At 33.4% G+C, this 18533-nt stretch overlaps 1 long non-coding RNA gene across 1 annotated transcript in view; it reads right to left on the bottom strand.

Annotated features, from left to right (window-relative positions):
- Nucleotides 1-680: 680 nt before the first annotated feature.
- The window catches only part of LOC126841000 (uncharacterized), a 58475-nt gene continuing 40622 nt past the window's right edge, over nt 681-18533 (bottom strand). The window contains exon 3 of the long non-coding RNA XR_007686129.1: nt 681-859. This is a non-coding gene — a long non-coding RNA (uncharacterized LOC126841000). The remainder of the gene's footprint in view (nt 860-18533) is intronic.

Below are 18533 nucleotides of genomic sequence, written 5' to 3'. Positions count from 1 at the left end.
CGCGGTTTATATTATAAAAACGGTAAATAGCGTCGTATAATAGTAATAATTATTATTTTTATACACACCGTGAAATGATAAGAAGTTTTAAATGAGTTTCCAGCAGCAGAACCGCGGTTAGTCGGCTAATAAAAAAGTATATACTTATGTGATCAACTTGTCCGCATAATCCATCTATGTAAAATTATGTTTCTACGGCTTGGCTCATATCTTATTAACATTTTGCCAGTATAGTGTTTTGTTTTGATACAACTTTTTTTTTTTGTGGCCATCAAAGTATATTTCAAGTATAAAATAATAAAATATATAAATATTAAATACACCTTAACCACAAAAATAATACTCTTGTTTCATAATACATAACCACGAGTGTTGCTCAAGTATTTTCTATATTACAAGTAAATAGGGAAAAAATATTATAGTTTTACTACCCAAGAGTTCTTTGTGACTTGTGAGTACAAAAGGCGGTAATGAATAATACTTACTCAGCACAGAAAACATATTTTATAATACTCGTAAACATTATGTGTATACAAAACAAAATAAAAACATTAACAAAATATAAACTGTTTTTTATAGTTTTTATTAGTTATTATAATATTAAATAATTATCGTTTTACATACAAGCTGAAACATAGTTTGTATAACAAAACATAAAATAAAAAATATTTGTATCATGTTTAAGTAAAAAACATAACTACATAAACATTTTTTTAATTTCAACGGTTTGTATTGACAAACCTTTTCTTTTGAATATTTTCCTTAATATACGTTTCTGTTTGTACTTATTTTCAATTTTGTGACATGTTGTTGTTATTAACGCAAACTTGTGTAATATATGTTGCCGATGTATTTATACCTACAAGATACAAAAAAGAAGATGATCAATGAAACGGTATTATATTTTACACATTGATTTATTCCATGTGAAACCAGCACAATAATAATATTTTCACTCTTATATTTCGAATTATCCAAAATTTTGGATAATTATTAAGAGCATTAAAAAAATAGCTAAAAAGTAAAATTGTTTTGTGAAATATCATAATATGGAAATTTGATACTATATTGTATTATAATATATTATTGTAGACAGCAATGAGGAATTCCGGTAGTATTGTTGTTTTTATTATATATTGTTTATAAAAACGAATTCTTTTGATACTTGGTAGTTTGTGGTTTTCTCACATCTACATAGGACACATTATTTTTCGGATACTGCATATTAATGATCTTGGTTGAAAGCCAGTGGATTCTTTCGTGTCATGTATTTTATAGATATGCGACACTACATGAATGTATTCAAGAAACCGATTTAGTCAGGTCTTCCTACGATAGATTTTTACTAGATATATTATTATGTGCAAACAAGAGAAATATTATATTAACCTTCGGTACAACGTTTACAATTGTCTTGGATGACAAGTAAACATTTTTAAAAAGGAGCCATATAATGTAATGTATTAGCATCAAGACGTACTAGGATATAACATAGCTCTATGACAAGCTGTAACTAAATAGTGGCCGTACTCGTCAGTTTTTAAGAAAATTAAATTATAGTCAAATTTGTTCGTACGCTTTATAAGTCTTTTAAGAAGAAATCGGTATTTTTAATATTATGCGTTTATGTACGATTTGTTAAGACATTTATTAAGTGTAACCTATCGGTGGTAAATGAGAGAATTCTTAACAGTTGGATATAAGAAAAAAAGCGGAGCGTGCTGTGAAATGGGTAATAATATTTTTCACGATGTCGCGTTTCTCTTGCAGCAAAGCGTGTACACATAGTGCTCACCTATTATACATACAATATATATATATGTATATTAAAATATATAAAACAAAATAAATGTCATCATTCCGGTCAAACTTAACGACGTCATTGTCGTGCGTTTATGTATGTAGGTATACATTTTTATTTTGTCGTTATTACCATTATGATTATTATTATATATACACCGAACGCAGCAAAACAAACAACAATAATCGCCGAATTAATTAGCAATAACCGGCCATTAAGACGTGCTTTACGATCGTTTCGGGTTGTACGTTACTTGTATACATAATGGTGTATTGTACCTATGAAAAATATATATCATACAGTATATATATATATATATATATATATATCTGTACACTCTTATAGTATGTGCGGCAGTTTACAACCCATTGCGTGCCATCATTTCTAACGACTCGGTTTTATTGTCGGACCGTTTTTAATGGGCTCATTATACGTTGTACCTGGTGACTTTTATAACTCACTCTCAAGACGAGATGCCCCTTCTGCATAGCATAATAATAATAATACCGACCCTATATGTAAATGTATATATATATATTTAACTATTATTAAATCGTATAGGTCACACACGAGCGAGGTAGGTACATCCAACATGGCCGCCAACCCGACAGCGACTGGTGGTGGCGCTGGTGATTAATGCTACTGGATAACAATGGCTTCGAAGACGAGGCGTAGGTATATATATATGTACATAATATGTAGCAGCAGAGGGGACAGGAACAGGAGAGTCTACCTGAGAATTAAGACATAACTCAAATGGGACCGGTAGGAAAGGCTATGGAGGGTGGTGCAAGGACAAGATCATATATATATATATATATATATACATTCCTTTACATATGGCCATTTTAATCGTCGGCCCGTGAACGCGCAATGTGTTCCTGATATTTATTAGATTGTGAATATATAGAGGCCGTTCCAGGGATTCCCGCCCGGGGGGAGGGGGCAATAATTTAAAAGGGATTTTAATAAAGACTCGGTGCGGCTAGAATACGGTTTGTTGTTGTGCTTTAAATTTACAGTAAAGGCAATATATGTATATACCGTATATTGCGCTATTATAATACAAATATTATACACCACCTCCTCGGTTTGCTGATCTTTACTCATCTCTCTCTCCCCGCCTCTGTCTGTGGGACGGTATCTTCCAGCGGGTTTTCCTTCGCCTTTGATGTCATCCGTACCGGGACGTTATACCGCCTCTCCCCTTATAATAATATGATATGTGTACACCGTGTCCCAGCGTTTTTTAATCGAGTTCTAAACGGCGTGTGTGGACATGTTTATTACCGTCTCTGGTCGAATTAAAAATCGTTACACACATGAGAAAAAAAAATGTTCACCTATACACATTATATGATACGCGTCTGTTCCCTCGTGAAGGGATCGTGTGACGAAGGACAGGTTTCTCCGGTAAATAATAAAGCAAAAAGAAATAAAATCGTACATTATGTGTGTAGTACACTCGTCGTTATGTTCGAAACTAGTGTTTCCCATAAAAGGGTCGTTTTCACCCCATACGGATATTTTTAACAAAAAAAAAAAGATCATCATCATAATAATAACAGATTTGAAATCGATGCCGGTAAGGTAAATATCATAGGCTACACCGACGGCCGTGTTAACGCGTGTAAACGAGCTGAGTACCGTCCTAATAATAATAATAATAATAATAATAATAATATGATTGTACCCATAGCTGATAAAGCAGTATACAAATAGGGCACCACGCGTGACTTTTACTACTCATTACTATTATTATTATGTACGTTTATTATCGTACATGAGCTACCGTATCTCCAAAAACGTTTATTTTACTGCGATTTTATGGTTTCTTTTCATTACTTACAATATTATACTTGTCTGCCGCGCGCACGTGGCATTTATTTATACAGGTAGATAATGTGTATAAAAACTTACAGTTACCTTTAGATTGAAATAAAAAAATATCCAACAAATAGTATAATCCATTCTTGAGAGGACAGCTGTTATTTAGTAAGCGTAGAAGCAAGTTAATTTTTAAACAGACGTGTAATGTTTTTTATTTACCACCTACAAACATTACACCATATAGGGTAGGACATTTTTTTAATTTTGGAAACATTTAAAAAGTATTATCATACCCACAGAGCAAAAATACATTTTATAGCTATAAGAATTTATTTAGAATAGTTGTAAACATATTTTAATATCGTATTTTGTCAGTATACTTGAAAATATTAATAACACAAATATTAAAAAATATATAATTATTTTACAATTATTGTTTTATAGTGTTTGGAAATATTTTTAAACGTTTGCTTTTTTTTAAATGTATTATTTCCTACCAAAAAACGTAACTTTAAAATATTTTTATAAAATTAAAATTAATTCTAAAATATTATAATTGTGTTAATATGTTGCATAGTTAATATTAGCTTAATATTTATCTTGATAAATTATATTTTTTTATTAAATATTACCATTGAAGAGCTACAAATAATATTCCTGTACAATTTATAAATGTATGCTATTATGAGAAGAAAATACACTTGCCTCATACAGTATTACTATATTTCTGAGTTATGTTGTTTAAGTTCTAGAATTAGTCATGACTTAATATAAACTGTACCACTCTTAGAATACCGCCGAATAAACAAGTATGCGACTTTCTACTTGATTGTAGCATTTTGTTTTTACAGTCTATAAGCATTGAATTCTGAAACGGCAATCGTTCACAGTAACAATAACGAAACGTGAGAGTTTTATGGATTTAGGTATTTATTATGTAGCTGTTAAGTTGACATTTAATCGGCTATAATTTGTATTCGAGCATTGAACGTCATCTTAAAGTTTTATGAACTGTTATTTTATTGCTTATGGATTTAAGAAAACAGTAAAATAAATCTAATACACGGTTTAAAAATGTTTATTTTTTTTTAAATGACTGCTAAGTACAAACAGTACAATATTATTACGGCCAAAAGTTTATGTACAACTGTTGTGCGCGTTGTATATAATTTTGATTTATAATCATCTTATTTTTTACGGTAGCATGTTGTAATGACGAGGGAAATGTACAATATTAAAAAAAAAAGGGTGCTAACGGCATATTTCTCCTGTAAGTAAGTGAGCTGCATGGCATAAGGGCGACCGACCGGGACAAAGTTATTCGGTGCTTACATTAAAGATTTAATGTTAAACGAATGTACGACGCTTTTTGTTTCGACTAACAAATGCTTGTTTGTAAAATTAAGTGCTTTGTTCGTAACGCAAAAAAGCGCCGTGGTGTTTTTTATTTAAAATGATCGTGTAATATTTTCATTTCTGCGACACTGCCATAATGCAGCTTTACGGCGGCTAACTACGTTTTCTTTTTTGTCATAATAAGAAATTATGATAGCCAACCAACATCTGGTTTTTAATGACATTTTATACGAATTTTACCGACTCTGCAACCAGCATTTATATTATAGTGATTACTGCGAATATTATTTTATACTTTAACCGACTGCTTACAAAAAAGAATAGGAAGTACCTACGTTTAAAAATATTAACACAATAAAAACTTGTGGTTTTTGTTATAATAATTTGGATGGATTATTTAAGTAAAATCTTTGGTTTGGCTTGCAACTCGTCAAAGGCTTATAAATTATATTATATGGCTTATTTGTAAACTAAATTATCCAATAATCTAAATCCATTGAAATGTTTTTTAGAAAATAAATTTATAATCAAGATCTATTGCATATCTCAGTGGATAGTCCATTGATGTTCATTTAGGACTCAACTGGTGATATTCGACATTTATACATTTTCGAACACCTTTTCTGTTAAATTATAGAGAATTACCTTATGGTGTATTTGTATACGCACACTATGCTATCGATTCTTTAATCTCGAATTAATTTGCTTTCTGATTGTTTAATTACCGGTAGTTATCTGTTAACGGTGCTCGGGAGTGGCAACTGCGTGGGATAGTCTTGTTTAAAAAAAAAAAAGATCACAACGCGTTAGGTACCCATTACTTCTTAGCACACTTTGGCTTCGAGTATCTTAAAAAGACTTTTTACAGCTCTACATATTACAATAGTTGCGCCTTAAACTGTGTTAGGTATGTTTATTTATGCCTGCGAACATATGCTTGCGCGGACAATTCGCCACGGTGCGACGCTGGCAGTGAAATTTAACGGTCTATTTTAATTGCCCAATTATAAGGTTAAGAAAACCGAATTTCGCTTCATGGCCATTACATGTGTATGCTTGCCGTGGCGACCGAGAGATAAGGTCAAAACAGCAGGTCGGGCACAGATATTTTTCTCTTGAAGCTCTCAAAATTCTCAGATACACTCTTGTTGTGGGATTTATATACTTACATTTTACATTGTATCAGCAGGTTCTGAGCAAGCTTGGTAGTTTTACCTAAAATTAGTCATTAGTAATGTTAATGACTCATTACGTATTTTACAAGAGAGAAATACTCTCCACTATTAGTTGTAAAAGTTATTGAAAAATTTAAGTTGTCAGTAGCTGAAAAGAGTATGTGTTTGTTAGGAAGTAACTGCGAGTCAGACCCTTAGGGCAATTTTATTGGGTCGAGACCCTTACTTGATCTGTGCTTAAAAAGCGGACTGTCTAAAATATATTACTATAGTTGACAAATTTAGATTAGACGACACATTCTTGTAATAATAGATTTGAAAATGTAAAAAATAAAAACATTAGTGTATCCTAGATGACACCGTTCGGTAGTGTTTGTTATAGAATGCAATTAGGCCGGTGTGCTATGGGTTTTACATGTCAATCCATTGTCCATATAGTAGTAGATAATATTATTATAATGTAATTTTTTCGTCGAAAAATAATACAATACAGGCTTTGCTCGCGCGAAAACTATCGCATTAAAGTTTTTAGCCAGACTTAGGAACGCCGCACACCTACCTAAGTGTATATGTGTATATAATTTCTAACGAAACGCGTATCGGACCATTTGATCGGAATGGGTTTTTCCCGTATAGGTATAAAGGAATATAAGAAAAGGAGAAAAATAACTAAAAATAATTGCACGTTTTTTTCCCTTCGGCTTTTTGTTTGGAAAAACGCGTGGGATCCGGCCGATCCGGGTAGGTAGGTATAACGCGCAATTTCCACTGGTATATATATATATATATATATATTATATATATATATAGGTTTAGCCGGAAACAAGGCCGCTAAGAAATACGTGAATTATTTTTATCGTTTATTTTCAGCCTTTATATTGTACGTAGACGCGGATAAAACGCGCTATAGCGGGTCTTCCCTGCGCCCCGCCAAAGTCGTTGGGCCCTTTTTATATATATTTTGCTCGATTCAGGAATTGGATTCCGCCGGGCGATTTAAAAGCGTTACGTGGCAGGAATGAAACACAAACCCCGGCGGACAAAAAAAAAAAAAAACAACGGGCGGCGCTCGAGCAAGGAATATATATGTATATATATATAAGGCCCCTGCGAGGAGACGGAAAAATTCGGAAAAGAAAATAATGTAAAAAAATAGCAAAGTAAATGGAGATAAGAAAACGGCAGCGGGAGAGAGAGAGAGAGAGGAGGAACGCGAAATAACCCTCGGGAAGAGCTGTAAGGCGAACGGGGAACGACGGGTGAGTGGGGAAGGGAAAGCACCGAGGAAACTCTCTTTGGGTGTATATCCTTGGCCATTTGTATTCAGACGGGGATAAACCGGAGAAAACTGCGCTCGGCGGCCGTTAAAACAAACTGCCCCGTTTCTTATTGCCGGAATAACTTATTTTTCCTTACAGAGCACATGCCGCGCCGGCGGTATACATACATATATATATATATATAGGTAATTTATTATAATAGTGACGGTGGTTCTTATATGTATGCGTTGCACATATAAAAATATATCAACCGAGGCTAGACGAAGAAGAGCCCAAGATCCAAGGATATACATTTATATATTATTTATGTATGGTGAAAAACATACATCCGGATAGTAAAATGTATTTCTTTTGTGTTGGTGTGTATACACAAACAATAAGAAACACCGGACAATCCGGACTAGACTAGAGAAATATTTACCTATTAGGTTTTTTTTTTTAGTCGTTTGCCTGGTAATCGGATTATATATATGTATATATATATTATGACAATAGAGCGATAAATGATTTTTTATCCTATACATTGTGTACAAAAATATTGGAAGCCACATATCCGTAGTTTTGGTATGAAACGACATGGAAGTTATTATTATAATTACATCATAAAAATGTAACGATATGACGTTAAGAATTTTTAAACGTCGTTGCTGTAAATTGTTTTTAAAAAATGCATACAATAAATCAATTTATGCCGACTTTGCATACAATAACTCATCGTCATGTATCTCGTTGGGTGATAATTGTAGATAGTAATTTTATACTGAATAGGTTGTGTAATGAACAAACGAACGCAACGTTATATTTAAATGTATTTTTGGTTTTAGTTTAAAGGTTCGATTTAAACGTCATTGGCTTGTACAAAATACGAGTTACGACATTCCTGATATTAGAATGACCGGTCCGTGTTAACATATTTTTTACTTAAAACGATAAACCCTTTTTAAAAACGGGGTCACTAAAATGTTATCAGTCCGGATGGGTTAACCTCGAACGAGACCGTAATACAGTAACAATATAGGAAATAATACCGTGACCCGAACCGGATGGACAAGGCATGTGCTTAGCGTTTGTGACTAATTTCTTATGACCGCAACGGGATATCCCGTTCGTCCTAAAGATAATAAATACAGTAATATGTCAACATCCTTACCAAAAGTGTTAGAAAACACTTGGAGTCGAGGAATTAAATATAGTTAGTGTTGTCTTGTCCAGACCACAAGAAATAATAATTCATGCGTTCCAACAAACCAACATGTTTCGACGCGAAGAAGTTTACAAAATTGATGTACAAAACCCCTTGATAACATAACTGGGGAGTACTCACAGTTTTTCATTTCAAATTTGAGATGTGTACATATTTTTTTGGTTTGATTTAGTGTGTAAAAAGTGTGTTACCTCGGTAAATTTGATATTTAAAATAAACTAATTTCAATTAACCCGTGAGAATGGCGATTTTATAGTTGAATATTTTGAAATAATTGTTATTGTTCGGTATTCTTAAGTTCAGTTTCGCCAATGAGCTGAGCAGGTTATGGTTTTACAATGCTATAGCTTTTGTGTGTATACTTAGCCGGAACAGTTGAATCGATTTAAGTTGTGTTTTTTATATATAACACATACACTACTATATGAGTTTTTGGTTATGATATGAATACAGTAAAGTACTATAAAATATAATACAGTCGTTCGATTGAACAAGAATTTATGAGAAGTATCTAAAATAATGATAAAAGTTTTTATATTTAAGACATAAGAGACCATTATCGTTTATAATATAATTTTTAATTGACCGAAACTTAAACAGTGTATTGTAATGCCATAATTTTACATATTCACATATATACTTTGAAGTATTCAGTTTGATCGGTATCATGTCTTCCAACGTTTCAGAAATCATATGACTACTATTTTCAAGGATAATGTTAGATGTGATACATATCGTTGATATGACATTAATTTTATTTAAATATAACAATGAGTGACCCAAATTTTGTTTATAAATCATTCTGATCACAAGTTAATGTTTCAATAATGTTAAGAAACCATGTTAAAATAAAATGTATTCCTTAACATTTTTTAAAGTTTTTTTTGTTATTTAAATCATTTTCCATAATAAAAAAAAAAAGTTACGTTATGTCTTTCTCAAACGCGATATTGGCAGACTGACAGTAGACTTTTTCTGGTCTTATGGAAATTAATTTGTATGCAAATACGCCATATTTCAGTATCGTGTGCATCGTTATCCGTCAAGGGTGCTTTTTATACTTCACAAAATACCAATTTAATGCGAGAGGAAAATACATAGTTACACCGAAGTGCCTTTATATCGATTGGTTCGATATCGCCGCAGTACCATAAGACATGAGAGAGTGGTTCATAAAGTCGGCCTTTAGTGTAATGTAAATATATATATATATATATATGCATCATGTAATCTTATATATAAGGAAAACTTTAACACACACACAGACACAATGGCCTCGAGCTTATTTTACGAGTCGTTTAACTTTGGGCTATAAAAATGGCGCATTAGAAAATGTCATTTGAGCGATCTCGTTTATATGGAGATTTTCCCAGAGCGCCGCGTTATCAGACAATATTAACGGCGCGCGTTATAAAGAAAAATCATCTATGTCGGCTGCTTAGAATAAGGATTTTTTTTTTTTTTGATAAAAGGAACTCCGTGAGAATTCGATGATATTGAACGATCCGATTGGGCGATTTCGATAAGCAACAGCCGTTATTTTCATTGCCGTGAAAACGGCTATCAAATCGAATAATATAGAACAGCTCCTTACAACTTAAGAATTTCAAAATAACCGGTCATTATTTCACCATAGCGCACACGGCTCTGCAAAACGTTTACCTTGACTATTGCGCACGCCTGCCTTGAGATTTAGTACTGTACTTACAGATGCACAGCAACAAAATACTTAGTCAAGTCCAACTAAAATTATGGGACACAATAATAACTTCTAGTTGGAATAACTAAATGAATATTTTGGCTAAGCAACTATATATCTACATTTAGTACGGCCAACTAATTAGCTACTTAGTTGGTCCGACTATTTGTTTAGTTTAGAAATTTATCGTACGGTTATTTCAGACTCGAGCCATGAGTAAGGACGACGAGGCGGGCCTAACAGCGCTGTACAGGAGGTACATTCTTGGATACCTCTACTGTAATGTATATATTTAGCTATTAACGTCACGGACGACGGAGCGGGCATCGCAAATAAGCGTTGCCGGAGAGATAAAAGGGTTGGGAGGCGTTGTCGGGGGTGGTGGGGGGGGGAGCGCAATTACATCCCTTCGGCGGAGAGGTCAAAGGGGCGGGACGGGCGGCAAGTGAGTGGGAATGGGGCGAAAAGCTTTTCGGAAACGCATTAAGATAACACAGCGGGCACACCACCTAAATCCCCCGGGTGCGCAATGATGTGTGATACGACGGGTCGGGTCGCTCCTCTGGCACAAGATGAAGTTCTCTCTTGGCGGCCGTCGCTCGCCCGTCTCTTTGCCGCCGCCGGCTCCTTACAAGAAGTCCACACTGTCCGCCCTCTCTTAAGTATAGTAACTATAAATATATATATGTAAGTATCCGTTCGGGGCGGCTGCCCGGAAAACCGTGCGCAGGCTATACTCCCCTCACGCCCTCTGCCCTTTTACACTTTCCACTATCCTCCCACACTTCCCCTTTGTGGGAAAATTCTCCCACACACACACACACACACCCAGTGTACTTACAGTGAAAATCGATACGTTTTCCGGGTCTTTCCACGCGCACGCCGTCTTGGTGAACAGCCGTATAACTTCTATATAGCGTGTAACCGATTTTACTGTTGCCGTAATATTACACCAAAAGTGCGGCGGCAATGGCCTTTGGAATATAAAAGCAAAAACGCGAAAACAGTTTGTTTAGTTTCATGATAATGACGATCATATTATGACCGTTTAACAAACAGCGCTACTCAGATAGAACTCAAGAAGCGACGAGTACCCGTGATCTTGTTATTATATTTTTAGGGTAAAAGAAAATGTAAGTGTATTATATAATACAATATCATCATGGCATTTGTTATAAATGTTGGAGAGACAACAGCAGTCAGAATACAATAATATGCATTTTTTTAAATTTTATACTGAGATAATTATTCAATTAATGAAAAATAAACTTACAACAATAAAATCGAAAGTTTTGGTTTTTGAAAATAATAGTATAGTTAAAAATATATATATTGCTAATATAGTTGCACATCAGAATAGTTTGATCCCACATAAGTGCCATAACATGTGAGTACCCAATTATTGATGTAAAACATTGTTTTGCATTGAGTCTTCAGGTCTTAGTTTAATAGCTGTTCGGCTTAAACCACTTATATTAAAATATAACGAATACTTTTTGATTATTCTTTATAAACTAACGTTTAGTCAACTCAAATATTTTTATTTCGGGTAGGTTATTCTTCTACGTTTCAACGGTTTTTTTAGTTTCCATATAGGCACACTTGCTCTCGTAGTATGTTTTTTTTTTTACAAATAAACACACCTAACAGATTTTTATCTCAACGAACTTCAGTTTTATTGTTCATAAATGCCAATTAACTAAGAAAAACGAGTGTACGCTTTTTAAAAAAAAAGTACTACATCATTGCTACATTCCGTGTTGTGAATTGTAAGTGTACTTATTGTTATGTACATTTACATGATGTGCTACATAACAACAGTAACAATATATCCTCTACTTAATAAATATGTATTACTTGTTATTATATTAAGTAACGCTAAGCTATATTAAAATATTTATATTCCAGCCGGCTAAGTTTCCAAATAATTTAATTTGAACGAAACCGTTATGAGCAAAGGTTATTATTATTATTTTAACTTTAAAGTATACCTATACTTCCAGACATATTCAGTTAGTACCAATAGCCGGTAATTTATAAAACACCAGTAGTTGATAAATTACTATTAAACACCATAATATACAATTAACATAGTCAAATATGAATAAATGGCTGATGATTATTTGTGTAATTGTTTTTGCGAATATAGCAACATCGCTTGAGGCTAATAATTATTATGAACTGTGCTTGTGCCGCCTTGTAGTGTCCGTTGAACGAACGGCGCCATAACACGGTGTGTTTAAGACGTTGTAAAAGTTTATCAACAGTATAAAAACCGGCGCACGGTTAATTATATTATATTTTAGGCGCACTTGAGATTAAAACAAGCGACAAAAGACAACGGCTTTTGACTATTATAAAAAGGTACTATGCAGCGTGTACATAATGGCAATAATAATAATAATAATGTAAGTACGGCTGTTGTTGTTGGAAGTTAATAAAAACCGGTGGCGACTTAAAAACAAACGACAAAACGTTTACGAAAATTGGCTTGCAACGACGTTGTTATATTATGTGTACCACCACAGCAGCGAGGAGCAACAGCAGTTGTGTCGGCCCTTTTATATTCTCTCTCCGGAGTCGTTTTAATGAAAACTCCCAACAGACATTCCGACGACGTGTCGACACGAGCATTCCCCTGGACCAGGACTCCGTTCCCGTATATTCCAGGATCCAGAGCAAACGGGAGGTCGTCATTTTTTATCGTCTCCGCCGACCATATGTGCTTTGTGTGTGTGTGTGTGTGTACCGACAAGTCCGGCTGGGATAGGGCGAGAGAGTTTAACTGGCATAACGGTATACAGTGGCAATAACTGTACACACACGGTATATGTAACGAATTTTAAAAGCTATATTATATAAGTCGCCCAGCGCAAAGTTCTACGGCAGGTTCCTGGTCGGCGCATCCGAATAAAGCGAAAGTTTCACAAACGACCGTACAACATAGTATACAGGGGTACATAAAATCAAACTTGCGCCGCCGTGGCAAAATGCATATACTCGTGCAATATCATAGGGTCTAAATTACTTGGGAGTACTACGATCGAGATAAAACGACGGTAGTCGCATACAGAACATATTATTGTCATATAGTTTGGAGTAATATTATCAATAAACACATTTGCCTTGGTAAATATAAGATAATATTATTATTATAGTACACAAAACCGAGACTGAAAGTAGCCAAAATAGTCTAGCGAATGGACAATTGAAGGATCGACTGCTACAACCGGCTATGTTCATGTTTATCAAATTTAATTATTTTCATGGAAAAAATGTTCCAAAAAGTATCCACATTTTTGTGCGACAAATAGTAAAATCACAATATTACTCACAAAGATAAGACAAAACGCATTTTTTGTGTTAACGCTAGTAAATTGGATAAAGAATTTTGTTTTGACCGTTCTGGACATTTTTATAAAGCCGGAAAAAATACATATATAGTTGGATCAATTAAAATTGTGGTTAAAATAGGGACACAATTCATTTACAGTTGGAATAATTAAATACATAGTTCAGCCAACTAAACGTTTAGACTAGTTTAATCAACTATATGATTTAGTTCGGCCAACTAAATGTTAAAGTTAACAACTGTTTATTTAGTTATTCCAACAATAAATTTATTGTGCCCCTATGTTATATTAACCATAATTTTAGATATTAACCAACTATAAATTTTTTCGTGTATCAATAGAAGATTATATTATTGTTAACCATCTAAAAACTATTATCTAGACAATTCTGTTGCCAATGACGTGTCTTTTTTGAACCAAAGAAATTGTGTATGTGGTATGAGAGTGAGATAAGGCATCTAGCTGAAAGACGAACGTACTTTGATTGCCCTCCAGATGTTCTCAAAGTTATGGCTTATTTAATTTTTACTATTTCTGATCGTTGTGGTTTTGTTTTCAATAATTTAAATAAAATATACATTTACCCGAGTGGATAAAGTTGGCTTCTCGGTAGTGAGATAGCTTAGTGGGCTGGGTAGCGGAACTGCCGCGCTGACTGTTGTTACCGTGTGGTATGCTTTTAGATTTCTTATAGTGTTTGGATTTGTATACTCAAATGTATTGAAAATGGCCGCTCGCGAAGACAGAACAAATTTATATTACCTGTGCAGCGTGCATACATCGGTATAATGATAATATAAAAAGCCAAAGGACATTCGATAGTGCAAAACAAACGCAACGCACCCTCGTAAATTCCTCCTACACGAGGATTTTATCGTTTACACATAATTCCCTTTAGCGACACACATGTATGCATAAAACGCACTTAACATTTTATCGCGTTCAATGGCGTTTGTATGTATGCCTTATGCGCGTAGGGAGAACCCCGCCAGTATAATAATTGTGTACTAAGAATTTACCTGATAGTATACTCATATCTATGTGCGTAATGTGTGTAAAAGGGTGATTTACAGAATATTATATATTATAAAATGTCGTCTCGAGAAAAAAAATGTTATTTTAAATTATCAAAAAAATATTAAAAAGAATCCCGATATAATAATATTATTTATTTATTTACAGATTTCCCGTTTTCCAGTTGCAATACACAATAACAGCTGTAAGTATACATTTTATTGATTTTCACAAGATTTGTATTAAAATTTAAGCACTCAATAGGAAATTGGATATTTTAACATGGCCAATCAACGAGTACAAACTATATTATACATAGTATGCGGAAGTTGGTAGATGTACATAATTTTGTCTCGCTGGTATATAGAATTTACAATAATTTTGGCTCTATATAATGTGAAACACAAACAAATCAAAACTAAAGCATATCAATAACCTTACACATGAACGTAGCTTAAAAAATACATACATGTCGAATTGATAACCTCCTCCTTTGTTGGAGTCTGTTAATAAAATGTAAAGCATTTGGGTGTAATTTGTTTTATTCATTTGTACGAATTATGTGCTATAATAATTATATAGAGTTTTCTCAGACAAAAAGTACCTGTAATACTTTTAAGTTTCTCAGAAACCAACAAGGTATAATGCTGATGATCGCACTACATTTCAGCCGTTCGTCGCTAGATGGCTCCGCGTGTGTGTAGTTTTAGATTTAAATCGCAATAAGATTTAAAAAAAATATACTTTTTCCATAATATACTTGGCTTACAAAAACGTCAAGTTGATACTTTTATGCAAAAACTTTTCTTATTATAATATGTGTTTATTTAGAAGAAGATACGTTATTTTTATTTTGCAAAGGTTATGAAAAACTAATTGCTTAGTTACATATTATGAAAAATTATAATCCATAATTTTGAAATGTTGTAAACAAAACATTTTAGTTAATGTTTATTTGTTAATTTAATAGATGAAATTTGAAAATAATTTTGTTCAATCGTTATATCAGTTTGTTGGTTTTAATAACACGAAGGGCTTTTAAAAACATGTCACAGTAGTAATTAGCCTATAAATATTTGAATGGATTTTAAATAACAAACAGGCGTCAGATTCAAAACAAATAACGCCTTAACCCGTTATCAGTTTAGGCATTGGAGTAGACTATCTTCATTTTTTCCATTTCATAATTCAAATAGTGGTAAAGTAATTTTCTACTGACGAAGTCAGACGATAGTTTAGGTTAAATTGTATTTAATATAGTATAACACGTATAATATTAAAATTATTGTCTCAGTAAGGTAGAGTAAAAATATTAATGTGGTGTCCGACTTGTGTTTTACTAGGGCGAGGTCGGCTGGCAAGTGATGAACTGAATCTAGACTGCATTAGATCAGTATAAATTGTGAAAAATATAAATGTATAATTTGGATTTTCTGTACTTGCAACGCATTACATTGCATTTTATGTTCACTAGAGCGGATGAAATCCCGACATAAATTTGTTCAAAGTGGTTTAATTTTCCCGTTTTCTCGGCAATTACCCGTACCGAGGAAATAACTTGTTGTTCAAATGAAATTTTAATTGGATTTTGTTTTTTTAATTGGATATTGTGTTGCCGCTTAATCCGAACCGCTGCGGTGTTAAAACACTGCTGCGTTCATTACCGAATTAACAGCCGGGCGTTCTACCGGGTCGGAAAAAAAAAGGGATCGTAGAAGAATCATTAACGGCCAATATTGTGTACTTAACGAATATTTATGTACACAGAATCGTTGTGTAATGATCAACAAAAAAAAAATATATATATATATATATGTATATATATTTATTTTATATCAGTAGCTCACCGCGGTTACCCTTGCGCCGTGGCCCGAGATACTTATCAATACACAACATATTTATAAAAAAACTGAGGTAAAAAATAGAAATAAGAGAAGGGATTCACATATATTATAGAGTTTATAAAAATTCAGGAATTCTTTTTGGCCTCATCCCGCTCTATCGCGCAATATATACAATAATAATGTGTTGGAGGTATATGTATTTTTGTTATATATATATATATACATACATTACACACACGTGAGAGGACGTGGGCGCAAACTCAACTCTGTATATGAAAAATCCCCGGGGTAGGTAGGTAAGGGCCGTATACAAGAGTTTTATCGGTACTTTCCCGCCCCTCCCCCCCCTACACTTATGGGGTTCGACCTGTTCCATAAACCGGATACACGAGCACTTCGCGTATAAGATATTGATATTGTTATGGCCGCACGCATAAAATCCACCTTTTGAATAGATAAGTTGGTTATTTTTTCTTTTTTATGTTTTTATTTCCGGTCTCGTCTCTATCTTTTCTCAGTGTCCGAATCCGAAATCCTTGCATACGCGCACATAACGAAGAACGCATAGGAGAAATGAATATTTTAATTTTCAACTAAAGTGCCCGTAAAAGACACGTGTCGACAAGCTTGTTTTAATAAAATTTTGAAAAATAAATATAAACGTTAGTTCGCGTGAACATGCGCTTTTGTATGATCATTTTATTTTATAGTACTTGGAAAATAGTCACCGCTAAATAATAAAATAAATAAATAAAAAAATATTCTAAAACCTAACCTAACCTAACGTTTCTTACACTGGTCAGTCAGTTAAAAAACGGCATAACTATGATGTTATTATTATGTGAATTTGTAAACATTTGTATACATCCATATTAGAACCTTAAACCAAATACAGGGGGATCACTACTTGAAATCACTTTTAATTTTTATACTTAAATAAAAACACAAATACATTATCGTAAAAAGTACATCAAAAGCCTTTCGATTAAACTGTATTAAGAATGACTGATGATTGAAATTGGTTTTAATTTGTCAAACATTATGTTAATACTTTTAAAAATTTTGTTTTAGAAAAGTAGGTGATTAAATGTTCTAAAAATATTACAATAAAAAGTGACTACCTATACTTAACTTTAAACAATATTGTGTTTTTTTATTTTATTTTTTTGCATCATTATTTATGCAATATCCTGCCAAAGCACGACTTTAAAATACTTATTAACTTTTTGACATAAATACTTTTCGCTGTACGCGAAGGAATTCTATCGAAATAATATGTAACAAAAATATTTTATTAAGTATAAAGTAATATCAGTAGTGTTGTACAGTTATAGCTTTTGTATATGTTCTATTACATATTTATTTTTTTAACCGGAAGAAATATCTATATATGTATACATATTATTTTCTTTTCTATAAATAAAAAAAAAAACATAATAAAAATATACAACAAACAAAAGCAATAACAGTAACAATATAGTGTATACGGCACAGTAACAGATTTAATCTAGAGTAAACAAAAACGAACAACTACCATAAAAGCATTTTTCTTCACCCTTCACGGACACAACGTTCTCTCCAGGTCCTCATCCGGTTGCGAACCGTGTTTGTGTTGTTGCGGACTTTATACACACCCACCCACACACATTTATAGTAAGAAATAAGAAGGGACTGTCGGAGGGAGAGAAACGCTATTAAAACGGGCTTTCTCCTAGTCCTATTTTACCGCCCCTTTCCCCCGAGCGGCGTAGGGTCCGTATAAATTCGCCAAACCACTTGGGCAAAGTTCAAAGTTTAACTTGTCCCCGTACCGACCCCTCGGCTGCGTCTTAATTTATTTTATTCGGTCGTGCAATAGGAAACGGTAAGTCGGAAGATATTTACAAAAAAAGAAAAAAAAAACGATTTTCCTCTTTCGAACGGGAAATGCACTCAAAACGGGATTCCTAAATTCACGCCGGCGCGGCGCATATAATA

The sequence above is a fragment of the Adelges cooleyi genome, unplaced genomic scaffold, assembly GCF_023614345.1.
Source record: "Adelges cooleyi isolate 19-005CV unplaced genomic scaffold, UGA_ACOO_1.1 ACOO_flye_CR_arks_rails_tigmint_CR_PRNA_376, whole genome shotgun sequence".
Lineage (NCBI taxonomy): Eukaryota > Metazoa > Arthropoda > Insecta > Hemiptera > Adelgidae > Adelges > Adelges cooleyi.
The sequence above is the reverse complement of the archived record's forward strand: the minus strand, read 5'-3'. Positions and strand labels throughout refer to the sequence as shown.